Source organism: Kogia breviceps, chromosome 10, assembly GCF_026419965.1.
Source record: "Kogia breviceps isolate mKogBre1 chromosome 10, mKogBre1 haplotype 1, whole genome shotgun sequence".
Taxonomy (NCBI): domain Eukaryota; kingdom Metazoa; phylum Chordata; class Mammalia; order Artiodactyla; family Physeteridae; genus Kogia; species Kogia breviceps.
The window spans coordinates 36039111-36052147 of NC_081319.1; positions in this window are offsets into that span (position 1 = coordinate 36039111).

Here is a 13037-nt window from a genome sequence, read left to right on the forward strand (position 1 = left end):
GAATGGACTCCCACCTCCCAAACAGCCTTGCTCCCTTCCTTTAAGGAAGAAGCTTCTCCTCATTGTGCATCTCTCCCGAGGTTTGTAAGGTGTGACTTTGAATCCTAAGTTTTCAAATGACTGTCAGTTTCAGAAGCATTCATGCCGTCTGCATGTGAATGTGAGTGTCCATGGCTTACTTTGGAAGGCTTTTGGGAGTGGGGTTTTGTTAAGTACCCAAGTTGACCTGGGTCCTTCTCTGCCGGAGGATGCACAGGCTAAGTTTAGAATATGACCCGATTTTGCATGTCAAGAATTGTTCTTTTTCCACCCATGTTTTCTTGTAAAAATTTTAAACCCCATCAAATCTTCTACTAGGTAAATATTTTTAAACCACGCAGCTTTATTACTCTCCTCCCCAAAGAATGTAGTTTGAAATTTTCTCATTTTGGTAGTAGAGGCCATAACTGCCATTGTATTACTAACAATGCAACATGAAATTGAAGGTGCCTAACTGCTTAAAAAACAAAATTAGCCATCATACTGTAACTCTGGGCAAAATGAAACACAGAGGAATGAGAGGCGGCACAGGCACGAGTGGGCTCTGTCCACGTGAGTGAAGACGAGGAATCACAGGGACGTGTGTCCTGCATTCTTGCTGCGCATTTGCTGCTGAGCACGTGTTTCTTCTTAATTGTCTTTGGTTTTCTTCAGTTGTATTCAAAGGGCCTTCTGGAACCAATAGTGCCCTGTGTTTTCAGGTGTCTAAAATGTTAAGATCTGAAACAAGTAAAGCAACTTACACTGAGCTTTTTAAAGCTGTGCTTGAGAACATTTCCCTGAGTGGGCCGGGGCCTCAAGGAGCCTGTTTTTCAGCAAATTCAGCAGGAGAGATGTGTGCAATGTTTCACTCGGTTTTGTATTTGACATCTTCATTTGAAATGCTATGATGCAATATCATTCACTTTGAATGGGGAAAATGCAAAATTGTGTTTCCCTTTTATCTGTGTGATTCCTTAAGAAATGTGTTTTTAACAGTATGTGTTCTAAATGGTTTTTTATTCTGTATTCCTGCTTTGGCCATGTGGCTCTCATGACCTTCAGTGTACCAGAGTCTCAGCGCCCTGAAATGTGAGCATGAGAAGCTCTGGGATTACAGCAAGATTTTTGTTCCATGAGCGCAATACAGCATCATTAACATTTTTAATGGTATGGATTTTATACCATCTGTGTATGTTTGCAAATATTAAGTTATTACCTGTTTTCAGATGAGCATTTTTCATCCTAAATTTTATATGTTTGCAAATATATTTTTTTAATAAAAGTTCAAAACCAAGTTTTAGCACCTACTAAATTTTAATTGTGTTTTTATTGAATTTACAGAAATAGGAACTTTTGAATGTGTTGCTACACTTTGCCAGAGCCTCCTACTGCTGAGAGGGAGTGAGGTGAGAGAACAAAACAACTCCATTTATTCCTCTGAGTTTTCCCCAGTTGGAGGGTACAGGTCTAATCATGACCAAAAACACTGTTTTACAGGGGACTTAACCGTCCAGGTCACTTCTCAGATTCACTCAGTTCATGTGTATTGAGCTGTCATATGTGCCAGGCATCTAGGATGATAAGGAAGGAAAGAGGGAGGGAAGAAAGTAAAATGTGATCATTATGGGACATAGGGAAAAGGAGAAAAGTGTTAATCATGTATCTCCCTAGTAATTGTTCACATTAAGTGTGTTTCCAAATGAAATTCTCTCTAAAATGTTTGTTATACCTGCCTGCTTTTTTTTTTTTTTTTTTTTTTTTTTTTTAATTTTTATTTTATTTTTTGGTGGTACGTGGGCCTCTCACTGCTGTGGCCTCTCCCTTTGGGGAGCACAGGCTCCGGACGCACAGGCTCAGTGGCCATGGCTCACGGGCCCAGCCGCTCCACAGCATGTGGGATCTTCCCGGACCGGGGCACGAACCCGTGTCCCCTGCATCCGCAGGCGGATTCTTAACCACTGCGCCACCAGGGAAGCCCTACCTGCCTGCTTTTTTAGAGCAGAGCATATGCTTAACCCTTGCTTTATGACTTTTGTAGACACACCCCAGTCATCGTTAATGCATGCTCATTCAGCACTTAAGCATTGCTGTCCATTATTTTCCTGATCTTCACAATAACCCATTTTAGGGAGAAGGGAGTTGACGCCGAGAGTGACAGGACCTGCTGCTTATTAAGCCAGTACTGAGTTAGGGACCCGAAGCCAAACAGACCAGAGGGGCTGGTCTAGAATTCCTTTCTTGACTCCCATCGCCTCCATGATAAATTATTCTAGATTGCTTTTTATAATTCCTTAGGTCACACATTACCACTGTTTATTAAAAGCTAGTTCGACCTACTCATGTGCTGCTTTTCAGCTGTCATGACCTAGGAAACCAGGTGACCAGGTTCATTGGAATTTCATGAAAAACTAACGCCACTGGATCGTGAACAAGAGCCATAGGGTTTGGGATTTTAGGCTTCCTGGTTGTTTCTAATGATGTTTTCACTCACTGTTTATGGATCCTGGTTCATGCTGTTGCTAAAAAATACCTCGCCTTGGGCTTTCCTGGTGGCTCAGTGGTTAAGAATCCGCCTGCCAATGCAGGGAACACAGGTTCGAGCCCTGGTCCGGGAAGATCCCACATGCCACGGAGCAACTCAGCCCGTGCGCCACAGCTCCTGAGCCTGCGCTCTAGAGACTGTGAGCCACAACTACTGATCCCCGCGTGCCTAGAGCCCATACTCCACAACGAGAGAAGCCACCGCAATGAGAAGCCCACATACCTCAACAAAGAGTAGCCCCCGCTCTCCGCAACTGAAGAAAGCCCGCATGCAGCAACAAAGACCCAACACAGCCAAAAATAAAATAAATATTAATTAATTGATTAATTTTTTAAAATACCTGGTCTTTGAGTAAGTGTGTGAGTTAGAAATTGCTGAGGCTTCTGTGTTTGTCAGAGCTACAAGAACCAGCCTGTCTTTCCTGGATGAGCAGCTAGAAATCCAGCCACGGGGTTTCCTCTAAAGATGAAGCCGGGTTTTTGAAAAGCTGAAGGGAAGAGCAGCAAAAGAGTCACTAAATCAAGCAAACCCTGGAGCCCAGCCTGCATTCCCTCCTTCAGACCGTGTCTTTTGGGGTCTCTGTTATCCCCAAATGTAATGGGAAGACGCCAACAGATTTCTAAAGGGCTTAGATCAATTCAAGATTCTCCATCTGTCTAAGTTTGCTGCCACGCTCATGCAGACGGACCCATGGCAGGGCGGGAGGATGGAACTTACACATATCTCTTCAGGTTCACCAGGCAAATTAGCTAAAAGTAAAGCTGATTACTAAGAGATTTCTTATGCCCAGCGGTAGAATGGCTCGGAAGGAGGTGATACAAAGGCCACATGACAGTCACATCATGTTTCACAAACCCTTCTTTCACATAAGTTTGAATATATTTGAAGTACAGTCCTACAAGTAATCATAACCGATGTTTGTTGTGTGCTGTGTGCATTCTTTAACCTTCCCCACAGCCCTGGACAGTGGAGGCCATTCAAAGTGCAGCCTCGGGAATGGGCCACTCACGACACCAGCTTCCTGGCATCCTGGGAAGGGGCAGAGGCGCTGGCTGTGGTTAGACTGACGTCAGCCCATCAGTCCAAAAAGGGCCCCAGAATTTGGAACTGAGAAGGCAGCCACAGTCCACAGGAACTGCTGCTTGCTTACCACATCCCTGCCCCTCCAGAAAGACGGGTCTGGTACTGCCTGAGCCCTGGCAAAGCTCTAGAGACACCCCCAGCAAACCACCTGCCATGTTCTGTGGAATTTCTCAGTGTTGGCAATGGTGCCCTGGCTTCTGAAGCATGTACAAAATCCGGACCCTACACATTTTGCTAACCAAGCCCTGTTTTGTTGTTTCTATATCTGATGCATCCCTGCCCCCAGAGACTGCCCCTCCCAGTCTCTCCCAGGCAGGGGTCTTTCCCCTGGACAGAAGGGCTAACATCCTCTCCCGTCCTGCTGGCACCGAGAAGCTTCCCTGACTTCTGTTTGACCCTTACCCCAACAGGGCCCCTGATGGGGCGAGCAATGTTGCCGGCAACACCCCCATTTACTGTGTGGTCTCCACCCCAGCAGGCACCTCACCCCCTTTTAAACAAATATTTTGTCATTTCACCTTTACCATTTTGACCTAGAATTCATAGAGAATGTAACCTATGCCTACATAATTTTTAAATAGGACCTTAATTGTGATCTAAATGAGAAGTTTTAAAGTAATTTATAATCAGATGTTCCATATTAAATATGGAAATGCTTGGGTATGACTACACAAATTCTCAGAATGCCCCCGTAAATAGGAGCCCTGATCTTCACTCTGACACGGCTCCCCTTCACCCAGAAGACGGCTGCTCTCCCACAAAGGACCCGTCCAGGACCGACACACCTGGGAGCCAGCCCCCAACCCCCTCCATCGCCTGCCCTGACTCACTGGGCTCCTGCCCAAAAGCAGACCGAGGAGCTGTTTGCGTTCCAGCCCAAGATGGCGAGGTTATTAATTAACATTCCCCGAGGACTTTGGAGCCCTTAAATGATGGGCCAGTGCGATGGCTGGTTCCTCAATCTCAGAGAAAGGTAGGAGGGAAGGTGAGAGAGAGACACACACACATACCCTATTTGTTGGTCCCCAACCGACCCTTGGGGCTGGGGGGTAGCAGCTATTCTGTCCCAGACTCAGTGCTGGACACTATGGACACAGCCCCACACACGCCTGCCCTGTCCCCTTAGCCTGGGCTCCATGGTAAACTGTGATTTCAGGAGCAGGGATGCACGTCACTCTGTGGAATAGAGTAACTTTCACCATCCTGACCACCTGGGGGACACATGTCATTGCCTCGTTTTCCAGATGAAGGAACTGACCACTGAGTGATTTGCCAAAGGCCATCCGTCCAAGTTCACCCAGCTAGGGGGCAGCAGAGGCAAGAGTTGACCTGGACGTGTTCATTTCAAATCTCCCTCTGGGTTTGTGGAACGTGGAAAAAGCTTTTGGGTCCCTGGAGAATTTTGAAGCACGTTTGGAAATGACAGTGGCGTTGCTGCCAGTCACCTGTTGTTATCCCTTCCTCCCAGGTATGGCTCTTCAGAGGGCTTTCTCAGCCCTAGGCTGTGGGTTGGGGGGTGGGGGGGGTGCGTGGGAGTGGCTCAGAGGCATCCTGCCAGGACACTGGCCGAGCTGGGAAGCCGAGGTCCAGATCTGAAATGGGTTTATTGTCTCAATCCCCATCACCCGTGCCAGCATGACACAGGTACAGTTTGGTGGCAGGGAATACTGTTATTTCAAAATTTGCTGTCGGTTGTCACTTCCTCCTTGGAGCCTTCCCTGATCTGCAGTCTCAGCAGGCAATTCTTTGTACCGATCACAGGACAGGGCCGTGTGGCCCCTGCCGACCTGTGACCTGTGATCTGAGAACCAAGACAGGATCATCTTCTTCCCCAAACATCTAGCACAGTGCCGGCACACAGGCCCTGGTAAATGCAACAAAGGAGTGAATTCATGAGAGAATCAAAGGGTCAATTGAGGCCTCATCAAAGTCACCAGAAGGAAGGCTGACTAGATGTCATTGCTAATTCTGGGGGTGGGGTGGGTAGAAAAAGCCATTGTGTTTGGAGGGCAACCAACCTGGGCTTGGGACTTCCTGTGGCTGCTGACTGTTCCTCCCAGCCAAGCACTGTTACAGCTTCATGTTTCCCAGGAGGAGCCCTGTGGCTCTGAACAGGGAAAGAAAGGATCCCTCTCCATGCCTTTCTCCAGACTGCTGCAGCCCTACTCCTAAATAACTACCACTTCAGCTATTCAACAACTGCCCAGGAGAAAATCCACTTAATCTCCCCACAACAAAACAAAAATGTTCATCTTTAATATCCACAGGAACAAAATCCACCTCTACCACCCAGTTTGCTCAGGGAAACCAGGAGATAGCAGAAGAGGGAACAGGGTGACAATCTCTCCCCACTCTGTGCCACAGGCCATGCAGATGGGCCCGGCTGCCCTAGAAGTGCCCTGACTGTCAACAGCACTGCCCAAGCCCAGCCCGGCATGGCACACCCGGACAGGAACTGATGGGGGCTGTTGAGGCAGCTCCTTACTCCCCACCCAGGGAGGTGCCCAGGCTCTGCTACTCAAACCGCAAGCTGCAATGACTAGGCACTTTTCCTTTGTGTGCTAGGAAAGCAGGCCTGGCAGGGCTGCGCTGGGCTCCATGCTGGTGCTCACCTTTCAGGAGTGCCAGGTGCCTGCAGCCCCGGCCTTTGGGGGTGACTCAGAGGGTCGACCACCCAATCTGGTCCTGGGATTGGCCAAGGACACACAGTGATGACCAGAAAAGAAGCCCTCTCTCCCAGAAGCAAGTGCTAACTATAGTGAAAGCATAAGTATTGTTTGATACAGTACAAACGCGGAAGCAACAAAAACGTCCAACCAAGGGGGGACAGTGGATGACCTTCCTCTGCGCCAGTAATAATTCTGGGGGAGAAAAGCACGTGGACTCTGCGGGAAAGCATTTAAGAGGCACAGTGATATAAACCAGAGGGATCATGACCTTACTTAAAATATTTATGTTCATGGATAAAAAGGAAAAAAAAAGGCTGGAAGAAAATAACCAAAATGTTGTCCTTAGTGACCTCTGGATGATGGATAATGGGGGATGAAGTTTTCCTCTTTGTGTATCAGTCAGGATACAAGCAGAGAAGCAGAACCTGTAGGTCTATATTAAAGATTTGTGGCAAAGAATTGGATTGCTCCAAGGTGGTGGGGCGAGGGGACTGATAGGTAAGTCATAAACTGCAGAGGAGGCTGGAGCTGCCACAGAAGAAGTCACTTTTCTTCTTCAGCCTTTCAACCAACTGAATCAGATCCACCCAGGTTATCTAGAATAATCTCTTTTACTTAAAATCAACTGATTATGGGATTTAATCACATCTACAAGATACCTTCACAGCAGCACCTAGGTTCGTGTTTGATTGAATAATTGGGGACACAGCCTAGCTGAATTGAAACAGGAGGGAAGGGGGGGCAGGGCACAACTTTTGAAAGAATGGCATAGCCCGAGGACATGACATAAATGGATTAGAACCAAATGGGTCCATGATGGTGGACAAGTCGACTTCTACTAGACCTTGAGCCTCAGTATACGCTCATTGTAACACATCAGTAAGCTAAATGACAAACCCACAGGCTCCATAAGGGTTCCAAGGCCAACCATAAGGATGAAAAAGTGGGCAGTGGCCCAATTCCTGGAAATCCCTGCCCCTTCCCGGAATAGCTGGAATACTCCTCCCACTCATTAGCCTATGAAATTACCCACCCCTATAAAAACTGACAATCTCATACCCTGGTGCCTTTCTCACCTTCTGAGATGGCCCACACTCTGTCTGTGGAGTGTGTTTCTCACTTCTTACCTGTTACTTTGTCTCACTGAATCCTTTCTGCAATGAGACATCAAGAACCTGAGCTTCATTAAGTCCTGAAACCAGGTGTGCGATCTCAGTTGGAAGGCTGGGGGTTTTGGCCGGGTTCTAGTCCCGGTCATGTGGGTTCAAGTCCCAATCTGGGTTTTGGCTGGGTTTGAGTCCTGGCACGTGAATTCAAGTCCCAATTTGGGGTGCATGGTTTCAGAATGACGTATAAAACAGACTATCACAGTATTTTGCTATATTCTCAAATTTTCTACAAAGAACATGTGTTGTTACTTGTATAATTTTTTTTCTTTAAAGCAGTAAATGACAAAACCACCATGAGATACCACTTTGTACCTACAAGGCTAGTTAAAATAAAAAAGACAAGAGGACGGGCTTCCCTGGTGGCGAAGTGGTTAAGAATCTGCCTGCCAATGCAGGAGACATGGGTTCAAGCCATGGTCTGGGAAGATCCCACATGCCGTGGAGCAACTAAGCCCGTGCACCACAACAACCGAGCCCGTGTGCCACAACCACCGAGCCTGCATGCCACAACTACTGAAGCCCACGTGCCTAGAGCCCATGCTCTGCAACGAGAAGCCACCGCTATGAGAAGCCTGTGCACCACAACAAAGAGTAGTCCCTGCTCACCGCAACTAGAGAAGGCCTGCGTGCAGCAACAGACCCAATGCAGCCAAAAATAAAAATAAATAAATTTATTTTAAAAAATTATTAAAAGATACATTTCTGCAAGAAGAAAAGTGAATCCAGAGAGAAGATTTGGGAGTAAAGAAGCAACCCTGACTGGTTCAAGTCCCAGTCAGGGTTTTGGCCGGGTTCGAGTCCCAGCCGCGTAGGTTCAAGTCCCAATCTGCGTTTAAGCTGGGTTCAAGTCCCAGCATGTGGATTCAAGTCCCAATTTGAGGTGCACAGTTTCAGTACCACGCGGCTTACGGGATCTTTGTTCCCCGACCAGGGAATGAACCCAGTCCCCTGGCAGTGAAAGCGCCAAGTCCTAACCACTGGACCACCAGGGAATTCCCAAGTTGTGATTTTTTTTTTAAAGCAATAAAATGAGAAAGGAAGGAGAGAGAGCCATGTGCACCTGGGTTAGAGCTGACTTCTAGCAAAGTCGAGGAGCTGGTGAGTTATCCCCTGTGTCCAGGTTCCCTTTCCCCACCCCTGCCTCCCTGTCATGGGGCTCTTGCCCAGTGCCCACGGTCCCAGAGTCTGCAGGTGTCCTGGAGAAAACCATCTATAAAATTCATCTCAGAATTCTCTCTTCTCATTGATTTTCCCTTTGCTAACTGGCCAAGGGGGTCTAATACCTCCTGCTGCCTACATACCACTGCCAGGAAGAGCTTACAACTGTGAAAATGAGGGTAGCCTCCCCACCTTGAATTTGCTTTCCCCAGGCAGAGAAAGGGAAAACAAGAAGAAACCTCTGTTTGTTATGAGAATGAGCCCATTTTACAAATGTGAGGAAACAGAGGCCCAGAAACATGCAGGGATCCACCCAAGGCCATGCAGGTCTTGGATTCCCTCCCTCTGCCCTCTCCCCCAAGCACATGGCTGGGACCTCTCTACTAAGAGGCAGAGGTGACTGAGTCACAACCAGACTTCCTGGAGAGCTCATTGCCAAATATGTATCAAGGGCTTTAGAAGGGTTGCCACCCTCTGACCTAGCAGTTTCCCATTGAAAACTCTGGGAAAACCCCCAGCTAAGCTGCCAGGAGAACAAGGATTTAGGTACCACATGTTAACTGCAGGGTAATACATCTTGGTGAAAACCTGGAAGCACTCCAAATATTCATCACTGAGGGATAGTTAATAAATGAGGACACAGCTCCATGATGGGACAATACACAGCTAGTAAAAACGATGTCTTTGAAGAATTTGGGAATGCTAATGGGAAAATGTAAATGAAAAATGGAGAATTTTATGTGATCCTGACAATAAGAAAACAAAAGAAACTATAGTAGCAAACACCTACTGAAGGGACCCCCACTTCTACTCTCCAGCCCCTCTCTCTGACCCTTGACCCTGTTTTATTTTCTTCAAACAATTGTAATAAATCAGTATTTGTCAAATGAGGGAATTCCCTGGCGGTCCAGTGGTTAGGACTCTGAGCTTCCTCTGGAGGGGTCACAGGTTCAGTCTCTGGCGGGGAGCTAAGATCCTGCATGCAGCATGGTGCAGCCAAAAAAAAAAAAAAAAAAAATTGTCAAACGAACAAATGACTTTAACAGTGGTCCTCTTTGGGTGGCATTACATACAATTTTAGTTTACTTCTAAATTTTCTATACCTTCCAGGTTTTTACAATGAGTGCACTTTACTTTTACCTTTGGAGGGAGGGCAGTGTTTTTAAAAAAACAAGAACGAAAACAAAAGTTAAATCAGAAAAATCAGAGGTTCTGTGAGTTGAACTGTGTGTCATCTCACATCCCTGGGGGCAACATTATCAAAAGAAACTTTACCCCAAAAATGCCTCTGGAAGGAAGTTTCCAGCATTGAGAGGAGAGATAGATTTATTAAAACTGAATTCTTCATCAGTCCACAAGCCCGTTAGAGAGTGTCCAAGAGTGGGCCCTCTGCTACGCATTGGTGGACATGAGGCTGGACACATCCTCGCACAAGGACTCATCCCAGGCCCCCACAGGCTTTCAGCCCCGGATATGAGTCAAAGACAGTGTCCTGAAGACCCAGACTGGGATGTTGCCTCCACTGTAAGCCCAGTGCTGACTTAGGGCCCCCAGCACTAGCCCAGGCCTGCCCCAGGAGCCGCACGTGGGCCAGACCTGCCAAAGTGATGCCCAGTGCTGTCATTCAGGAACACAGCTGCTTAGGACCCGTTCACGCCTCATTGGTGTCCACTCAGGGGATGTGCAGAAGCACATCAGGATAGCTCTGCCCTGAATTTCATGTAGATAGCAGAGCAAGGGCAGGAGGGACCTCCCACTGGTGAGCACCCACAGCCTGGAGGTTTGCTCCCAACTCAAAAACATCCAAGGAAACAGCCTGGCTTATGAAACACAGAGGCAGCTTTACATAATCATGAGAAATTACAAGAAAAAGCACATTCATAAAAATGCATCTCCAGGGCTTCCCTGGTGGCACAGTGGTTAAGAATCTGCCTACTGATGCAGGGGACATAGGTTCAAGCCCTGGTCTGGGAAGATCCCACATGCCGCGGAGCAGCTAAGCCCGAGCACCACAACTATTGCACCTGCGCTCTAGAGCTCGTGAGCCACAACTACTGAAGCAGGTGCGCCTAGAGCCCGTGCTCCACGTCAAGAGAAGCCACCGCAATGAGAAGCCCATGCACCGCAACGAAGAGTACCCCACGCTTGCCACAACTAGAGAAAGCCCGCGCACAGCAATGAAGAGCCAAAGCAGCCATTAATTAACTAATTAATTAATTTAAAAAATTAAAAGTAAAAAAAAAAATGCATCTCCCAATCTCAACAGTGCTTTTTTCAACATGGAATTTTGTTTTGCTTTTTTTTTTGGATTATAAAAGTCAACAGTGTTCACTAGCACTAAATTCCAGCCAAAGAGAAATTCGTAAAGTAGAAACCCAAAGTCTCCCTCAGTCCAACCCTCCAAAGTCCCCCATGGCTTGAAGTCTGTCCTTGCAGCCTCTGTTCTGCCCAGACACACTTACGAACACACACATGCATGGGTACACACGCATGCACACACACACACACATGCATGTGCACACTTTATTTTTGACAGAAATAGGATCACACTCTACCTGCTGTTCTATACCTCGCTTTACTCTGTTTACATGTCACGGACATCTCCCCACCACAGCTGGACTTTCAGTGCTTCACTTAGCCCCATGATGTAACCAGCGAGGCATTGAACTCAGGTCTGTCCAGGTCCCCCCAATGTTTTTCTCTGGAGAGTTCTCAGAACCCCAAAACAGAATTGCCTGAGGGTCTTCTTAGAAATGCAGAGTCCCAGGCCCCACCCTAGGGATTCTGATTCAGAAGGTTAGATGTGGTGACCAGGGATTCGTGTGTAGAATAACTGTTTCAGGCAATTCTTATGACTCAGCCAGCTAGGGGACTGTCAGGTCTGGTGATTGGGACCCTTAGGAGCTGCAGTTCCCCACAGGCCCTTCCACTTTCTGTCCACAAGTCAGAAATGGGGATACTTTAGAGTATCCCCATTTCTCCGGAGGCTTGGTCTTCACACCGATTGGGTGAAATGACCACGTAGGCCCCCACCAGTCCGTGCCTGCTGCCATTGCAGACAAGCTTGCCCATGGAACTTCCCTCAGCATCATCTCCCAGGCACAGAGTTCCTAGTGGAAGGGCACAAGCGTTGTGGAGGTCTTCATGTCCAAGGGTCTAGTTGGGTGCCCAGATCTGGGCAGCAGGAGGAGCTAGACCTTGGCTCTGCCCTGTGCCTTAGTTAAGGCACCCAGACCTTGTAGGCCAGGGGCGTCGGGGAGGGGGGTGGGAGGAGAAGGCTGTGGTGATGCCAAACTGGGTCTTATTCACCTGGAATACTGGGATGACAAGAAGCTGCCCCTGGGGTCCCTAGAGCCCCACAATGGGGCAGGTAGAGGGGCATTTTCTTCCATCACTGCTGGATCCCCAGAGCCATGAAGAGACCTGTGCCACCATTAGAGACCAGGGTGGGTGCAGAATGGCAAGGATTAGTCCCGTCGGGCAGAGGAAGAAATTGAGGTTTGGAACAGGAAACCACTGCTCTAAAGGCCAGAGTTGGAAGGCACAGAGCTTCCAAAGGTATGTCCTTTCTTATCAGACTGAGGGCAGAGGCACATGTCAGGTCTCTGACATGGCATACCCTTGGGGCTATCTCACTCCAATCCAGCCTGCAGCCCTTGCCAGCTTTGGAGCCAAACTTGGGTGGGCAGGCCCCCGTGGGCTGGGCCAGCAGGACCCAAGTGCTATGAGATGCACTTGGCTTAGGGTCTGGCTGGGCATCTGGGAGCCAGGTCAGCAGAGGAACAGCCAAGGAGCACCCAGAGGTGGGGTGGGGGACTCAGTCACATTCAGTCCATTGACCCTCATGACCCAGAGCTCTGAGTGTTGGCAAAAGACACAGAGAGGACACAGGCAAGGAAGGCCTGGCCACTTGTCTCCCTCAGCTCACTTAGGGGCTCAGCATCAGACAGATCTGATGCAGCCCCCTCCTCAGCCACTGATTTGAGGGCATACCTTTCTCTGTCCTCTGTAAAATGGAGCTTCTTCCTGTATAAGACGTGGTAAAGGGTATCAGCCTCCTGGGGGGGGTGGTGAACTCCACCGACAGCATCTGTGATGACGGTCCCCTCCCTACTCCCACTTGGGGGACCCTCATCCCCCTGGGGGCCAGGGGACCTGGTAAGAGCAAAGGTGGGTTCTCCTGTCCCTACAGACCTGGAACCAAACCCAGTGATCTCCCTGAGTCAGCAGTGTTATTAGGTCCTAATAACCTGTGAAGGGTTTGCCTCTAGTAATTTCTCAGTTAACATTAGCTGATATTATCATTACTACTAATATGTATTCTCAGTTTCATAATCCTCATCCTCCTACAGGCTCCTCAAGCCCTGGGGTCCCTCTTTGGGGCTGGGGCTTGAG